Below are 19,356 nucleotides of genomic sequence, written 5' to 3' on the forward strand. Positions count from 1 at the left end.
ATGCTTATCATTCACTTCAGTTCACATTTTTATTTGTCATATTATTCAATTTCCTTCTTGAGGGGCCCCCAAACTTGAAGTACCCTGGGCCACCCAAAGTTTAAATGCAGCACTGTTGTAGTCCTGCAGAGAGCTACAGGTAAATCTTGGAGGAGATACAGTTGTGCTGTTTGGCAGTGGGAAAAATCTAATTATGCAGTGTATTAGAATGTAATATAATATTTATAAAAACCATGGTCTAGCTAAATTTGGTGCTTTAAGGGGTTTACAGCAATCTTTTATGAGCACTGAACAACTTTAAATGGTATAGTAGTATGCCAACATATAATTGATGAGATGTATATTAGTATGAGGTTTCACATTTTCTGTTTTTACAGCTAAAAAATAATTAACCCCCAACCAAATCATGTCCATTACTAAATCAGAACTTGTACTTACATCATCTTCTCTCCTTTCTTTCACTCTCTCATGCTTCATGGATATTCATTTTTAACAAATCTGCAGCATCTTGGTAAGTAATGATTTAGTGAAAGTGTTTGTTATATAGAAATCATAAAATAATTCTATAGAAATGTTTGCTCCTGAACAGTGCAGTGCAGCTGCACTATCTGTATGTATACCCTTTTTTACCTTTTATTATTTTGACTGAGTCTGACTCTTCAGGTTGAGAGTCAATCTGACATTTGCTTAACTGTCAACTGCTTGATCTCACACACTGTATCCCAGCATCCGGGGGTTCATAACAATATCAAATAACAGAGCCTTGTAATTATTTGTATTCCGTTTGCATAGCTATTTATTATAGCTATTATATTAAAGTGTAGCTAAAGGCAAAACTTGTTTTTGTAGATTTGGATAGAGTGGCTAGGGATGTGAATACTTGTCTGCAGGGGCGGACTAACAACTCGGGCCCCCGGCAATAGGGTATCATGGGGCCCCTGTGTCCTTGCCCACACTCATAGCACACCCAAAAAAGCCTATAAAAAGGTACCAGGGGCATTTCATGGGGCCCCCTACTGATCCCGGGCCCTCGGGCAGTGCCTGAGTGCTCGAATGGTCAGTCCGTCCCTACTTGTCCATTTCTATTGCTTTCTGTGCCCCCATTTAGGGAGATTCATCCCTTTTTTTGTCCTGTTCACAATTATCATTGAAAATGAAAGTAAATTAAAATGCAAAAAAAAAAATTTGGGTTGACATCAGAACAGTGATATAGGGCAAATCTTCCAATAGGGAAACTAGTTCTGGTAGCCCTGGTGACATCCCAGGGTTCCCTCACTTTGGGGGGGATTTCCTCTCACTTTATGTTTTGGCTATCCAAAATAAAAAAAAAAAGTTTTGCTTTAAGTTTTATTTTGGGTAAAGTAGTTAAGAGTTAGAACCCCTATCAATTATTATTGTTGCCTTTGTCTACGTTGGGGAGATTTATGAACTCTATTTGACCTTTTTTTAAGTACAGTCTTTATTTAAATGGCACTGAATAGGATATAGTACAGTTTAGAAAGACTTCCTCAGGTTGGTACATACAAAAAGTACCAAGAGATTGCGTCTCATAAAACAAATTGTTCAAGGTAATTTGGTATTGAATTTTCAGTAACTATAAGCAAAGATTTTCCAGTAGTAAACAAGATTTAGGGAGTTATAACAGGGGAAGAGTGTAGTTAGGGGGAAGTAAGGTAATAAGATCGTGTTGACTTTGTCTTAAGGTTTATGACTGAAAAATGGTAGGTGAATAAACCATATTAGCTGCTTCCCTGCCACCCTATAGCAGAAATGCATATATATTCGTAATTTTGCATTTCCGCAAATGTCAGTCAACCGGTCCCAGCCAGAGATTCCCTGCCGGCACCCGGCAATCGCCAAGGAACAGTGAAAGGGGAAACGTCTGTGTGTAGACAACACATATCTTTCCCCTGTCAGCATGAACAGGCTACTTTGTATTGCTCTGCACAGCAGAGCAATACAAAGCAGATTGTTTCCCTTGTTAAATACACACAGCACATTTTGTAAAACAGCACACAGTTAACCCCTTGATCACCCCAGATGTTAACCCTTTCCTGCCCATTGTCCTTAGTACAGTGTCAGTGTTTTTTATTAGCACTGATCACTGTATTAGTGTCACTGGGGATGTCAGTGGCAGTTAGTCAATTCCCCCCCTTAGTGTCAGAATGCCTGCCACAGTCCCTCAGTCCCGCTATAAGTCACTGATCACTGCCATTACTAGTATAAAAAAAAAAGATTCCAGTATATATACCGTATATATACCGCCATTTGCAGATGCTATAACTTTCACGTAAACCAATAAATTTACACGTATTGAGATTTCTTTTAGCAAAGACATTTAGAAGAATACATTTTGTCCTAAATTTATGACGAAATCTGATTTTTAATTTTTTTTTATTGGATATGTTTTATAGCAAAAAGTCAATAATATTGGGTTTTTTCTTCAAAATTGTCGTTCTTTTTTTGTTTATAGAGCCGTATCGCAAAAAACACAGTCTGGTCGGGAAAGGGGTTCATTGCTCTGGAGGGCAAGTGGTTAGAGTACGTTAGCAAGGGGTGGGAATAGAATAGGTATCAGGAATCTAGCCCCCCCTCCCCTCCCACATCAGACTGGACGTGTAGAAGTGTAGAGCACAGAGGAGAAAAATAAGATAAAAAAAGGAGGTTGGAAGAAGAGGGATTAAACAACAAAATGAGCAGGGAAAGGGATAAAGCCACTAACCATGGCTGTTGCATAATGGCCTTGTATTAATCTGTGGTTTTGAATTCTTACCAGTAGACCCAAGTGTTCCAGAATTTTTTGGAGGTGTCTTACTTTTGTCACTGGGGCAGAAAGCGATGGGAGATCCAAACTTTTTCAGCTGGTACCAGAACAAGAGGTTCGTATACATTTTCCTAAGGAGGCACTTGCTCTGGTGATTAATGCCTATGAGGATTTCCCCCAAGTTTGGAGAGATTTCTCAAAAACGTCCTTTTTCATCCTCAGACAGGCAGTGAGGAGAGAGCTCTTCAGGTCCTGAAAAGCTTTCCAAAAGAGGTTTTAACCCTTCCCTACTCTAGCCAAACTAAAAAGATCAGCTCGGGCCATACATACACTTTAAAGCAGAAATTTAACAGTTTCCAAAAATAGTTGCATTCAAGGCATGCCCTGAATGATAACTGTCACAGTTGCTTGTTCTGTCAACCGAACTGTGAAGTTATCAAATGGCTGGTATCATAACTGTTCACATGTGCAGCATCACGGTAACTGTAGATCAACCAGAGGCAGCTTCGTAGGTTGTAATGGATAGGAGGGTTTAGTTCCGCTTTCATATTTGAATCCATGTTTGCTCCCAAGCCTCCAAAACACATTCATGTTTTCTGTTGTTCAGTAAAGATCCCACAATTCCTCTCTAGGTATATATACTATCACCATGGCGATCTATACAACCACTGCAAGGTATGCGAAAAGTGCAAATATGCAAAAAATGCAATATATCAATTTCACACAAATATATAAAAGTGTGCAAAAATATCAATTTCATACAAATTATGTACAAATACACAAAGAATGTGCAAACAGTAATATTCTGCAAAAATAAACGTGCAAAAAGTGCAAGTTATAGATATATGTAACACACTTTACTTCATTCTTGGGACTGCTATATATGAATATTGAGAATGGAGTGGTACCAGTGTTATTTACACCCCTAAAGTAGACTAAAACGGACTCACTGATACATACAGTATATCTATAATTTGCACTTTTTGCATTTCTTTGCTCATATATTTTTGCACATTATTAATGTTTACACATTCTTTGTGTATTTGCACATAATTTATATGCAAGTGATATTTTTGCACTCTTATATATTTGTGTGAAATTGATATATTGTATTTTTGCCCATATTTGCACTTTTTGGATGCCTTGCAGGGTGGATTGTTATATATAATAATTGCGGTGGTTGTATAGATCACCGCAGGTAATATCAGGTTTTTTGTTTTTCAGCGCTGTACTTGTTTAATATTTTGTTATACTTTGTATCAGAGTGTACTGCTAGTGGCTTTTTGGTGATAGATTTGTTCATAGCGTGTTTTTTTTTTGTATTTGCTATATCTTCTATGTTTTTTATTTTATCCTATAGCATTGTATTCTACAAGATGCAATGGTGACTAATAATTTAGGTACTGTAAATCAGGGGTTTCCAAACTAAGGCCAAATCAAGGCTGCTGCAAGATTTTATTTGGCCCTCTTATAAAAGAGATGAGCACCCTGATGTAAGGGGTGACTTTGATGTAAACCCAGATGTAAAGGGAAACTTCAATGTTTGGGGGACTTTGGTGGAGACTCTGATATAAGGGGACTCTGATGGGGAATGTGATGTGAGTGGGGGCTCTAATGGGCTCAAGTTTGTTTGAAATTTCCTTACTCAGTTCCTGAATTTTTTTCTCAGTTGTTCTAAATCATTTTAAAGCGATTATAAAGCCTAATTTGTTTTTAATTAAAATAGCAAACATGTTACACTTACCTGCTCTGTGCAATGGTTTTGCACAGAGCAGCCCCAAACCTTCTCTGCTCTGGTCCGCTGCCAGTGCTGCAGGCTCCACCTCTTCTCTGTGTGCCCCCATAGCAAACCGTTTGCTATGGATGCACACATGCAGGATTGCTCCTGAGCCGCGCTGCCTGTACCCATTGACACAGACAACTCAGCTTGCACCTGCCCCCTGATCCCTTCTCACAACATTTAATTGACAGCAGCAGGAGCCAATGGCTCCTGCTGCTGCTTGAGTCTCAGTGAGAAGAGCAAGAGAGGGGAGAGAAAACTGCAGCTGAGCACAACGCTGGATTTCTGACAGACTCAGGTTGCAGAACTGGGTTGACTTTACAGTTTGTTACCAGCTCTGTTGCAGACACAGACTGTACCTAATAGGGAATTATGCAGATCTGTTGGGGGAGAGGATGGCCAGAAGGTTGGAAACATTTTTAAGCTAGGATGTGGGGGGGGGGGGGAAGGATCAGTAAAAGGCATACCATGCAGTGAGCAAGGATCGTAGTATGCGGATGTGAGCAAAGTAAGGGGGGGAGGGGATCTCAAACCAGATTATACAGCAACTAAAGTATCCAGAGCCTCTACTACTAGGCCAAATGACTCTTCCTGTAACCTAACCATGACCAAGGATAATATAATGTGTGTTGGCACAAAATTAAAATGCATATAAACAAATGTTAGAAGTATGGATATTAAAATGGAAGCACTAAAACGTATGCTACATGGTGATGGCTTTAAGGGAATATCAAAAACCTGGTTTGTTGGCTTACATGACTGGCTTTCAACTGTCCAGGGGTACTTCCTGCATAGGAAAGACAAGATAGGTAGAAGGGGGAGGGGTGTGCCTGTATGTCAAGAGCAATTTGATAGTGAATATGAGGGATGACATTGCTATCGAAGTTGATGAGGTGGAGTTTTTGTGGATAGAGCTTCAAAGGGATGAAACAAATGGTAAACCAATTGGGGGAGGGGGTTATGCTATAGGCCCCCTAACCTTAAGGATGAAGAGAAGACCCATCTACTTTCATAATTAGAGATGGTAAGAAGGCATGGCCATGTTATAATCATGGGGGAATTCAATTATCCCGATATTGATTGGGAAAATGGAGCTGCATGCTCAGCTAAGGCTCGTCAGTTCTTGAGCATGATTCAGGAAAATTTCATAAAGTAAATGGTGGGAAGTCCCAAATAGAAATAATGCTCTGCAGGGCCTACTAATTACTAACAACACAAAGCTCATTGCATATGTGGAAGTATGGGATAACTTAGGAAAGAGTGATCACAGAGTAACTGCAAAGTGGAAGGACAAGAACACTGAATTTCAAAAGAAACAACGTTACTAAGCTGTGCTCCATACTACATGACACTAAATCGGATCAAATTCTTGAAACAAAGTACACTGAAGAGTACTGGGAGTGCTTGAAGGATATTTTAAACAATGGCATTCATCTGTAAATTCCAATGGGCAACAAGTATAAAAGTACAAAAGTCAAACCTGGGTGGCTAAGTGCTAATATAATAAAGCATATAAATGAGAAAAACCTGTCCTTTAAAAAATACAAGGCCAAAGGGTCAGCTTTGGTTTCAAAGAATGCAATAAGAAATGCAAAAAACAGGATCAGGGCAGATAAAATAGATTAGAAGAGAAACATTGCAGAGGAGAGAAAGAAAAAAACCCAAAGGTTTTTAAAAAATATTAATTAATATTAAATAAAAAATATTCATAATAAAAGAGAGTGGTAATCTTCAAAGCAAGGACAAAGGCATCAATAAAAACCTTAGAGAGATTCTAATTCTTTCCTACTCTATCCAAAGCTAAAAAAAAATGTTGGCTATACATACAGTACACTTTAAAAGGTATGTGTAGAAGACTTAGTAAATCTAATGTATTTGCTTGACAGGTAACTCTTACCCTCATAATTTAGCATATAACCAAAGATGATTGGAGGCTTTGTCTTCATTGTGCTTTTATAATGCTAATTTAAACGCCTACTTAACCCTGAGAACCCATTACCATAGATTGATGACAAAAATGCTATCTAATATAATCACAAAAGGGAATTAGATCTTGGTTAAGATTATATTTGAATGCATATCAGAATTCGTAGAAGTTTTGTTTGATAAAACACATTAAATAGAAACAGATTAATCCAAGGACTGTTAATATTTTGGGAAGTAAGCTATTTACCTGCACAGGGGAGTGTCCAGGATGGCCCATGTGACCTTTGGTTTAACTAGTAGTGAGCCACCTGCACAGGGGAGTGTCCAGGGCGGCCCATGTGACCTTTGGTTTAACTAGTAGTGAGCATATAAAAGAGGGAGCAGACATTTGGTCAGTTGGCTCTAAGGAAGAGGCAAGTCCTCGAAACGCGTCAGCCTTTGGATGTCTATACTCCCTATTGCGGACTGTTACTCAGCGCGGTGTTAACCCAGCTGTTCTTTATGATGTGCCTTGACTATATTGTCGTTTGTGAGTACAACACATACTTTATTTTTTATTAAACATTTTTTATGGTAATGCACTAGGCCTGTACACCCTCTGTTTTTTCTTTCCTCATTCAGTATATTTGGATTTCCCCGGTCCATTTGAGGGCAGCAAGGTGTTCATGTTCCAGGACATTCTTAATGTGGTTGTAGCCTGCATCGAGTCCATCCCCAAGCACAGGAGCATTTGTGTTTGCTGGTTCTTTGTAAGCTATTTATCACCTGTGGGACAAATACAAAAGCTGCAGGTGTTGTTACTTTAAACAGCCAGTTAGCTTAACTATCAATTACCATGGTTAAAAGCATCCACCTTACTTTTTAATGTAAAATGCCTCTACTCATTAGAAATATTTTGCTATGGACTTTCAGCTTCTCAGACATCTGTGAAGTTTGTACAATTTTCCCATGAATTGTATCTCAAAAAAAGATATTGCTATTTTAACACCATAGCAATATCTACATTTCAAAAATTATAATATTTAATATTTTGCGTCTTGACAATATTAACTTTTTATATGAAGCTATGCAATAACATCTATCACACCATTTTCTGACTTGAAAGGTATTACTTTTGACATGTATATAGCCACAAACAGGAAGAGTTATTGAATTTTATGCTGGCAGTCATGTGTAGACAAGATAAGCTCCATATGTCTCATAAAGAAAAACACATATATAAGAATATGTTAAAAGTAGACAATCACATGAATACTACCTGTTTGACAGTGTTCACAAGCTTGCTGTTTACTGGTTATCCATAGTGTATTTCTGGACTTCTTTATAAACAATCCTTAAATGTGTGCATCTGTATCCAGCTCACATATGAGTGCTTAAGTATCTGCATGTATTTGTATTTGATTCCATCAGCAATGTGGAAAGCTGATATAGTAAATGTATGTTGACGACCTCTGCATATGTTTCAGCAATAAAAATAAAGTTATGGAGACCAGATATTTTGGGTTGCCAAGACAGACTTCAATTTCAAAAGGTTGTCATAAAGTGATCTTAAAGTGTATGTTACCCCAAAATTTCATATTCCTGATATGTGTATGTTGTACCATGTACTTGTGCTAAAAAGTATCTTGTTCTCTTTGTATTTCTTCCTTTGTGTCAAATACCTGGTAATTTCTAGCGTGGAAGCACATCCATCCCAGTGTGGTCAGTTTTCTCTCTCTACTGGGAGCACAGCCTGCCTTCCAATGGCCAAGGTATATTAGTGCTGACACACCTCCCCTGCCCCAAATATAAGTGTACTGCTCTATCTCTGCCTCCTGCTGACATACCAGCCCCCTACCACCCCGCAGTATTTCCATCACCACCTCTATAGAGCAGAGAAACGAGGTCATGTGATTAAAAATAGAAAAGAAATGTGAAATATACTGTAAATATATATATATATATATATATATATATATATATATATACTGTACACACAGGCATGGTCAAAAGTATTGGCACCCCTGCATTTCTGTCAGATAATGCACCACTCCGCTCAGTAAATTACAATTACATATGTTTATGCATTATCATGTTTATTTATTTTGGCATTTATTGGTATGACACCAATAAGTGGGGAAACAAAAATCCAAATGAGACATATTCCTCGCAAAATCCCAAAAATGGACCGGACAAAGTTATTGTCACCTTCTCAAAATTGTAAGAAACATTTGCATTCCAAGTTTGTGATGCTCCTATACTTTGTAATTAAACTCACCTGTATCAATTAACAGGTGCTGACAATATAGAAATCACACCGGCAACCAGTTAAAATGGTGAAAAATTGACTCAACCTTTCTGTTGTGTGTGTCTCTCTGTGCCATATGTAGCATGGAGAAGAGAAAGAGCAACAAAGAACTGTATTAGGATATGAGAACAAAAATTGTGGAAAAGCATGGACAATCTCAGAGTTACAAGTCCATCTCCAGAGAACATTTCTGTCTCCACTGTGTGCAACATTGTCAAGAAGTTTACATCCCATGGCACTGTAGCTAATCAATTGCATTCCAAATTTTTGATACTCCTGTAATTTGTAATTAAACTCACCTGTATTACTTAACAGGTGCTGACTATGTAGAAATTACATCGGCAACCAGTTAAAATGGTGAAAAATTTACTCAACCTTTCTGTTGTGTGTCTCTGTGTGCCATATGGAGCAGGGAAAGCAGCAGAGAGTAGAGAAAGAGCAGCAAAGAATTGTCTTAAGATATCAGAACAAAAATTGTGGAAAAGCATGGACAATCTCAGGGTTACAAGTCCATCTCCAAAGAATGTTTCTGTGTCCACTGTGCACAACATTGTCAAGAGGTTTACATCCCATGGCACTGTAGCTAATCTCTCTGGACGTGGATGAAAAATATATCAAAGATTGCATTGAACCATTGTTCGAATGGTGGCCAAAGAACCTCAATCAACTTCCAGACAAACTCAAGCTGACCTTCAGGCACAGGAGACAACTGTGTCAGCTCGCACTATACGTCACCATCTGAATGAAAAGAGACTCTGTGGTAGGAGACCCAGGAGGTCCCCACTGCTGACACAGAAACATAAAAAAGCCAGACTGGAGTTTGCCAAAACTTACCTTAGGAAGCCAAAATCTTTTTGGGAGAACGTGCTGAGGACAGACTAAACAAAATTACAGTTTTTTAGTAAAGACCATCATTCTACCATTTTCAGAAAAAGCAAGGAGGCCTTTAAAGAAAATAACACAGTCCCTACAGTCAAACATAGTGGAGGTTCACTGATGTTTTGGGGTTGCTTTGCTGCTTCAGGCACTGAATGTCTTGACCATGTGCATGTCATTATGAAATCTGAAGACTACCAAAGAATTCTGGGGTGCAATGTAAGGCCCATTGTCAGAAAGTTGGGTCTCCATCAGAGGTCATGGGTCTTACAGCAGGACAATGACCCAAAGCACATGTCGAAAAGCACCCAGAAATAGTTTCAGACAAAGTGCTGGAGAGTACTGAACTGGCCAGCAATGAGTCCAGATCTCAATCCCATAGAGCACCTGTGGAGAGATCTCAAAACAGCAGTTGGGAAAAGAAACCCTTCCAATCTGAGATACCTGGAGCAGTTGTCAAAAGAAGATTGGTTAAAAATTCCAGTATAGAGGTGTAAGAAACTAATTGATGGTTACAGGAAGCAAATGATTTCAGTTACTTTTCCAAGGGTGTGCTACCAAATATTAAATTGAGGGTGTCAATAATTTTATCCAGTCCATTTCTGGAGTTTTGGGTGGAATGTGTCAGGCTTTTTGTTTCTCCGCTTTTTTGTGTCATACCAATACAAACAAAATAAATAAACTTGAGACTGTCTACACATTTGTAATTGCAACAATTTCCTGGGCGAAGTGGTGCATTATTTCACAGAAATGCAAGGGTGCCAATATCTTTGGCCATGACTGTATATATGTTTTGCCTTGCTTATCTTTTTTAAACTGAATTGACTTTTTTACAAGGTGAGGGTTCACATATGCTTTAAATGTACACATGGGTTGAAAATAAGTGGTACCAGTAGAAAACTAATCAAAGTAGAAACAGGTAGAAATGAATCAAAACAAAATGAATCACGCATGTCAACTTTAAACTCCCCTGCCAGCAAACTCCTGAAAACGCCTATAGTGTGCATGGACACAGGCTAACTTAGAAAGGAGTTTAGAGGCAGAGAAAAAAAAAGCTCAACGCCTGTAGAAGCTGCTTTTTTTTAACTGCAGTGTGCATGAGCCCTTATGCTGCTCACATTAGCTTCAATACTACAGAGACAGTGCTTGTGTAACACCCTGCTATTATTTAGACTGCAGAGTGTTAAAAGAGACACAAGATGGCAGTGTCCTGCAACTCAGTGGCATACACTCTGGTGAAAAGCTTTATGTATTTTGTAGACTGAACCGCGGGACTTTGTTGGAAGGCATAGAATTAGAAAAATACATTTCCTAGAGGAGCTGGAGTGTGGGCGGAAGCATGTAAATGTAGAAGCCCGAGAACCAGAGGCAGAAAGTGAGCTGGAAGAGAGATCTGGAAGGAAAGTGTTAGGAGAAGGCTCTGCGGAACAGACTGGAGGACTGGGCTAGGCTGCAGAGTGAAAGAGTGGAGAAAAGGGAGAAATAACTGACTGCTGACATCACCAAAGAGACTGGAGAACTACCCTGTTGGCCAGTGACCCAAAGTGCTGCAGTCACAAATGAGCTCTGCATGAGGAACCACAGGACCGCTGTGGCCCCCATCTACAGAGAGACCACCAGTGACTGGGATGATGCCACAGATTGAGTGAGAGAGTCCCATTGTCCAGCCAATTGAGTTGTCACTGACATTCTCTTGAATCAGCTATTCTCTATCTAGTTACTGAGATTGTTCACAAGTTGCACAAGTTGAGGCCTAGCTCACGCAGCCTATTAGCAAACACATCTTCAGCATAATCCAGTTGCAAGAGCCTACTGCAGTGTCCACCCTCTGCAGACCAAGCCACACCGCTTCTTTTGCTTCAGTTGGCTCACATTCATCAAGGGACATTCTTCTTTGTAGCCATTTGCTACTATGGCCTAGAGAGGAATTAACCCTTACCAATAAGTGCTTCTGCCCACACCTTAAACCTCTTGCTTAAAACCTGCAACTCATCTTGTGTATTAAAGGGATACTGCCCAAGTTAAATACAGCTTAAAGGGGTAGTTCCTATGCTTGCATAAATCCTTTTGAGGGACTTCCACCTATTGCAACCAAGGAGATCTGAATTCTTGTAGTGCACCAGATGGCCCCCAATGGGCATGCAGAAGATCTCTCACTGCAGTTAAAGGAACATTAGACTTCCTAATTAAAGAGCTTTTTCCTTACCTCAGACTTGAACCTTGTCATCAACTTCAGAGGGCCCAACGTGAGCTAGAATTACTCTTTAGTAATTTCCTTTGCTCACTGTGGACAGAAACATCTCAGAGTTGAGGTCCTTGCTTAAATTCTGAATTGCAGGAAATCCGGAACTGACTGAGATTTTTTGCTGTATGTGTTGACTTTTGCTTTAAGTTGATAACTGTTATTATATGCCTGTCTAATATTTTGTGCTGCTTTACTGTGCTTACATTCAACTCTAATATAAACAAAATATCAGTTCACTCTAACCTGTTTGTGAGTCTATTTTCTGATAATATTGAGTGAGTTTACTCTGGCCAGAAGTGTACAGTGGTGTCAGCAGTGGTTGGGCTTTCAGAGTGGGGTCAAGAGCGTCAGGGAGCCCGAAAATAACTCAGCGACTCCTAAGGGGGTAGTGCTACACTTAGGAAAGCCATTGTCTTTTTACACTGCATAAAAACTGGAAATGTCTTTTGTATTGCACTTATCTGAAGAAATACCATGTTGGATTCAACTTCTGTGTCTCACCAAAGAGTTAAAGCAGTATCAAAAACAAAGTTTCATTACATTGCAGCTTACCAGTTTTTAGATGCGATGGATGTATTAGTTTGCTTTTTTTAGGTTTTCTTTCTTCTATTTTCATCTGGTGATCCAGTCTGTAAGTCTGTTGTTTTTCAACAGAAAAGCATTCTTGCAGATACAAGGATAAGACAAACCACTTAACACTGGCAGGGGTGCTTAAAGTGATCAGATTTTATTTATGTATGTAAAAACCTTTATCCCAAAAGTGAATAAAATTGTTTTCTGTAACTGATAATAAATTATTAGCTGGCGTTTGGCTTCATTTTGTTACTGTATTTAAGTCTGCTAGTGCATCTGATACTCCCCAACCCCCAGACTGGCAATGCTGCTATCCAAATCTGGCCCCTGTGCTCCATCACCAAGAGAGGTATTTGTATAATACAGGAGGTGTGTTATTGGCCAGATCACTGGGTGACAACAGAGGGGCAAAACCTAAAAAAAAGAAAATAAATACAGCCATTTAATTATAAGAAAGCTGCAATATATTACATTTTTGGTTTTGATTTTAATACTGCTTTAAGCTGCCTGCGGATTCTGCTAATACAGCAAGTGGCCATACTGTCCACACAGACTGGGTCTGGGAGGTATTTCATTGCATATATTTTCCACTGAAACAGAACAGTAAGAAAACAGAATTTTAAAGCCTTTTACACACTGTGCTCTATCTGTTGTAAAGTTTTACATTTCCCTCTGAGTGAGCAGATGCTGAAATACAGATTCTACTTGAAAGTCACACTGTATCTGACGCAACAGATACATTCATTCACTTCAGCCCATTATTTTGTCTCTCAAACTGCCATTGGCACCCTTTGGCTGCATTTCCATAAGAATTTCCTTTAGGGTCTACTGGAAAATCCTTTCAGGAGTGCCAGTGTCCATATTCTCCACGCAAGGTCATAGGAACCCTACTGCTCACTTCGAGCTGAGGTTAGCTTCATGATATGTACTTTCTTTTTCTACATGGACCTCCCTGGCCTACAAGCCTCAGGCTCTGCCCTTTTGATATGCCCTTCCTCCCTGTATCGGGACCAAGGATCATCAGGCTACCTGTTTTACAAGCTGAGAAGCCCTTCTGTTCTCACCTCCTAAAAAGAAACTGGTCTTGGCACCGGTCTACCTTTTTCACCAACCTGGTACTGGAAAGGGCTGCAGCCCCTTGTTCTTATCACTCACCTTATGGGCTTATTTACCCTCCACATGTGGTCTGTAGTTATCTTTGCACTTGCCTACCCATTTTACTATACATCTTTAAATATATGACTGCTCTACAGACTCTTTCCCAGAGATCTCAGCATCTCAAATCCCTTGATATTTTTCAGTTGGACACATTCCAACCTTTGGGTTAGGTGCCCCTCTTTTCTTGGTGACATGCAGGTTGCTCCCCCAAACTCTGTAATCTATCATGTGTGAGAGTTATCACCCAGTGTGATGATAGAGAACTGCATCCATATCTCATGCTGCGACTTCTTCCAATTGGAATAGTAAAACATCTAGCCCCTGATACCCAGCAGGTCTTAGTTAGGCCTTGTATGTCCTTTTCCTAACATAGTAGCTTTGTACATTCCCTTTTGCAAGAGGTTTATTTATTTATTTCAGGTACTTATATAGCTCCGTCAATTTACGCAGCTCTTTACATATATATTATACATTCACATCAGTCCCTAACCCTCAAGGGGTGTACAATCTAAGGTCCCTAACTCTCATTCATACATACACATACTAGGGCCAATTTAGACAAGATCCAATTCACCTACCAGCATTTTTTTGGAGTGTGGGAGGAAACCAGAGTACCCGGAGGAAACCCACGCAGGCACACGGAGAACATGCAAACTCCAGGCAGGTGGTGCCGTGGTTGGGATAGGTTGCTCTCTTTCTTCAACACCTGCTATTTTCTGTGCTCCTCTAGGGTCACCCGTAGGCCCACACTAAGCCCTCCCTTGGGCTCAAAGGGGTCACTCCCTTATAATGCCTTTTTAGGAATGAATCCTTCCTCTCTTAACCCTAATGGCTAAAGTTTTGCATTGGTCCACCTGTGTTCTTAATTGGAACTCCCTAATTTTATGCAACATGAGGATGAAGTATATTGGAAGCCTGTCCTTCCTGCTTTTCCTGGGGCTCCTTTTATTGCCTTCTGTGGAAATACAATTCTTCCTCCCTTTGTCCTGCCTTGAAGGCATGTCACATACATATGATTCCCTTATGGCTGAGGTCAGGACTGCCATCTATGGTGGCCTACCATGTATTCCCTTGCCAAATCACCTCACAGGGCAAATATTCCTCACAGGGCAGTCCCTCTGTGGGATTCCTCATTCCACTTCCACCTGGCCAATTTGTCCCTTTTCCAGGACTTCTGCTATCAGGGAATGAGTCACTTCTTCCACACTTTAACCCATTCCCCCAGGACATTGGGGTTCTTTGGTTCCTTGCAACCATCTGGCATTGGTTATTCTCAAAGGTCTCAGGGCCACTACCTGTTTTTCTGTTTAAGTATTCAAAACTCTTTTTTGACAGGCTATATGAGCCTTTGCTGATCCCTACTCTGACTGGCATCTGCTTCTGCTGGCATCTTTTTGTATCACCCTTCTTGTTCTTTCTCTTGTTGCAGTTTTGGCTGTTTTGTTGCCCACCTCTAGAATTATTTCTTGGGGACATCCCATGGTCTAAGAATCAACTCCTTTGTCCTGTACCGCACTACTGAGAGAATAGAAATTTTGATTTACCTGTAAATTCCATATTTTGGAGTATAGTACAAGACAGAGGTCCCTTCCCTTCTTCCTCTATGTTCTCCATACTGCCTGATTAAAATACTAGAGCCTCACGGAATGGGCAGACTTATATAGGTTCACGGAGGGGAAGTTCTCAGCAAAACATTTGCCAGTGTATGATCACCTAAAGGTAATGGCACATAGACAATTGGTTAAGAATCAATTCCTATTCTTCTTCCATCAAGTGTTAACACAGAAGAGTTTAATCAAGTGCTAAAAAAACTAAACTGTTCTTAACCAACAATGACATGTTGCGCTCCTGGAGGTCAAGTCACAGACAGGCGACAAGATATAACAATTGCACAATTACTTTACTTCCTCTAAGCCTTCTAAGAAATCCTCTAGATTACCAAGGTCCCACTCAGTGATCATCGCTAAGATATTGCTCACAATGATCACCACTATGTATTCTACTTATAACAGCTGACACTGAAGCAGAGGCAGCAAAAGCACAAGCTCATTTATTTAAAAGGAAGCAGACATTAAGGCACAAGTCACCATGGCAGAGGCCCAATTACAAACTGTAGATGCCCAAACACAAGAAGCCTGTCAGGTACCGACTGGCGGTGACTCTAGAGATCCACAGTCCGGGATTCCCCAGGGCACGGAGTCTAAGCCCCAGTCTGCTTGTTCACCAGAGCCCCTGATGGTGGGGATAGACTTGGAGCAGGCTGAGACCCGGTCGCAGCCCCTGAGTACACCCAGCTGCGGTAGAGGTAACCACCAGTGGCATGTAGCGATAAGAGCCTGCTGCGAAGAGGCGGAGCAGATCTGGGCAGTAGTGGATGGATACATGCAGGATGGATGGACGGATGAAACCGTGGAGAGATAGCGAAGTCAGGCAGGCCAGGTCGGTAACAGCGGAGGCGAAACGGTACAGAGCAGTAGGCAGAGAGTAATCGGGTCACAGGCCAGGTTCAGCAGCAGGAGGTCATATAATCAAGAACAGGCAGAAGAGAAGTCAAGACGAGCCAGGGGTCAGGGCAGGAGATGGTCAACAGCAATCAGGGTCAGGCTAGGTCGGCAACAAGGCAATCTCAGGAACAGAATGAGCAGGAACAAGACCTTGAGCATGCAAGGGGTCGATTTAAATAGTGCGCCCTGCGCTGTCATTGGTGCCAGGCGCGCGTGTGTGAGTGCTCATGCACGGCCGCGATTGTTGCCGCGGTCGCCTATGTCCTAGCACCCGCATGCTGGTGCGCATTGGTATTCTGCGCATGCGCCAACCCGTGTGCCGCGGTGGACCTTGAGATCCCTGACAAAGCCTAAGTACAAATACAGGCAGAGGTACAGGCAATGCAGGTCAATGCAGAAAAAGAGTTGGATGACCTCCAGGAAGAACAGAAAGAAGAGGCAGCCAAGTCTAAGCTTAGAGTTTTGGAACAAGCTGTGTAAAAAAGAAGTACAGTGTCCTCTTTGACAGTGATGGACCTGCAAGACAGGCCTTGTAATTTATCCTAGGCCAGAGCAATGGCAACACATTTGCCACAGGTCACTTTTGCACATCGGTCACTTCTCTGCAACCCAAGTTAACCCAAAATACTATAGAACACCTAATGTACCATGTGCCGATGCAGACCCTGCTGAGTCCAGCTCTCCAAATCACTTCAAAACCTTCTGGGTCCATTCATATGGTTCTCCAGACCCTTACCCTGAGACCTCCAGGTGTCAAGCCTTTATCTGGACTGAACTGAACAATAAAAACAACTCAGGTCTATCAGTTGAATTCACTGAATTTATTTCCATATAATGAAAAAGAAATACTAGGCAAAGTAAATGTCTACTTGCCAAGCCCATAGAACAAAAGGTTCCGCTACAGCAGTTTAAGGTATGATCAACATGTTAAACTTGAAAGAAATTAAATTATAACAGTATTGCCTATTGAAAGTCAATAACCACACATATAAAGGATGCAAGGGAAACCAAACATGTTAATAACATGATTGGCTTGCCTCCAGTTTGCAGGGGTTAAATGACCCTGCATTGAAAGCAATATGTAGGCTACTACTGCTGACCTTCTTCTGTAAATGCTGTTTGCATGATGTAAAGGCTGTGTTGACGAGCTTTGGCTTTGTGTCATCAGTCTGACTATAGTTTAAGATACCTCTGACCTGCACCAAACAAGTTTGGAATTATTATAGACTTGTATGGTAGTGCAAATCCTCTTTGAAGAAACTACAGGTTATAACTAAGGACTGGTCATATCTGAAAGAATACAGCAGTGCCCATCGCAACTGTGTCAAGGGTTTTTCTTTTTTTTTCATATAGATTGTATTTGTAAAACTTAAGAACTGTAAAACTTAAAAACAAAAATGTAATACATTACAGCTTACCAGTCATCAAATGGGGTGGCTGCATTCTTTTTTAAGGCTTAAGTGAATTTTTTGCAAGTACAAAACAATTGCTGTTGAGCCCTATATCACAAACAATGTTATCAGCTCTTACCAGAACTTTTCTGTGAACTACAGAGCACCCGCTACTTATGTAATGAGGATGAGGGGAGGTGTTTGTAGTGTAAATCAAGAGAGCATTTTAAGCTGACAACACTGCTCCTCCATAGATACAGTACAGTGAGTGATCATAGTCACTCTAAAGCAGCAAGTCTGTTACTGGTTGGATCACAAGGTGAAAAAGGTGAAAAACCCTGAAGAAAATAATCCCAATGTAGCCACCACACCTAAAGACTTGTAAACTGCATTGTATAATTTTTGCCCTTGAGTTTAGGTATGCGTTCAGTTTTTTATTGAAAGTTATGCAATCCGTAGAAACCGAGCAAGGGACAATAGAACATAAGCAATATAAATATAGTATTAACAGTGAAGGTTTTAATTTTTTCATCCATATCTTATGCTGTAGATAAGCTAGTAAAAAAAAAAATAATTTTGTTGTGGAAGGTTACTTTGGTCAGGGATGTTTTGTCTCCATGGTGGACTGATTCATGCCAGTGTTCTGCATTTCTTGGAAAGCGTATGCTGTGTTTTTCTTGAAAGATCAGACTTTGCATTCTTCAGATCCTCAGCAATCTATAAAATAAATCTTAGCTCTTTAATTTACTAAAGCATAGCTATTGATGCCAACAATATACTTGAACAGAATGCACCTTGGCATTTAATACACCTTTTGTCGGGTCTCATAGGAAAAGTTTGAAAAGTCTGGGTCACATCAGGGGCAGTTATATTCAACAAGCTCAGAACAGAGTGCAGAGGATGCAGTCCACAGCAAATAACTTCTGGCATTTCTAAGCATTTAGTGCGCTTAAGAGAAGTAATGAGGAAACTTTACTATACAATAGACTTTATAAATGATTCTAAAATAAAGTTCCATGGTATGTAAGGAAATTAAAACACTTACAGTACTGTGTACCAATTATTCAATTCTAGCTGATAATTTTTATGTGTGTAGCACCCTCTTAATAGTTTGCTAATAGATTAAGGTAAAGTTAGTTTTCGCTCCCCTGTAGACAGTGAAGCAGGTCTTGGTTGCTTTTGGCTCTTCTGCGTTCTGCTAGTTGCAGTCTCAACTACTTCTCTTTGTATTCTGGAAAGTTCTGGACCACAGCGGGTTGAAAAGGGCAGACCCTGGGCTAAATATTCATGTAGCCTCGGCAAATCGGTGGTTGGGAGGGTGACCAGCAGGGGCCTGAGGTGTGCATAAATAGTCTGGGGCCTGGAACAGCAGGGTCCTTGTCCTGGAGGAGCTGTCTGCTCTCTTGGGCAACTTAACAGAAGACTGCAGGAGATTCAGTGAGGTCCCAGCTCAGGGAAGGTGTGCTGATAATCTGGCCTGAAGGCTCACAGTACAGGGTCTGGCTGGTACCGGAAGGAGGTCTCCTTGTAATGTACAGCGCTGAGCGAACTATTGGCTCTTTATAAATACTGTATAATAATAATAATAATAATAATGTACACAGAGACACAGTGAGTAGTGGCTTGGGAGAGAGATCCTAGAGACTGTTGTTGCATAACATCTTTTTTTGAGAGAATGTTCCAGATTTACTGGCTCAGGGTTGTTTACAGTGTGGGATCTCCCTGAGCTGTATGTCCTCACCCTCTAAAGGCCTACCTTGAAGAGTTTAAGTACTGCAGATAGTGTCCTCAGTTAAAGTTTGCACTAGATTTTGAGTATCTTAAGGATCCGTGGGTATCTCACAGGATATAA

General features: G+C 40.5%; 1 protein-coding gene and 1 long non-coding RNA gene across 2 annotated transcripts in view; one reads left to right on the forward strand and one right to left on the reverse strand.

The window, feature by feature from the left end:
• Positions 1–19,356, forward strand: part of PDE7B (phosphodiesterase 7B) — a 460,575-nt gene that overhangs the window by 111,330 nt on the left and 329,889 nt on the right. The gene's annotated exons all lie outside the window — the stretch shown is intronic.
• On the reverse strand, positions 6,596–7,845 carry LOC149462885 (uncharacterized). Its single transcript, XR_016312566.1, has 2 exons — positions 7,729–7,845; positions 6,596–7,235 (listed from the first exon to the last, which is right to left on the reverse strand). It is a non-coding gene; the product is annotated as an uncharacterized LOC149462885 (long non-coding RNA).

This window comes from Staurois parvus, unplaced genomic scaffold (assembly GCF_062004578.1).
Source record: "Staurois parvus isolate SC_StPar_1 unplaced genomic scaffold, SC_StPar_1.0 ptg000165l, whole genome shotgun sequence".
NCBI classification, from domain to species: domain Eukaryota; kingdom Metazoa; phylum Chordata; class Amphibia; order Anura; family Ranidae; genus Staurois; species Staurois parvus.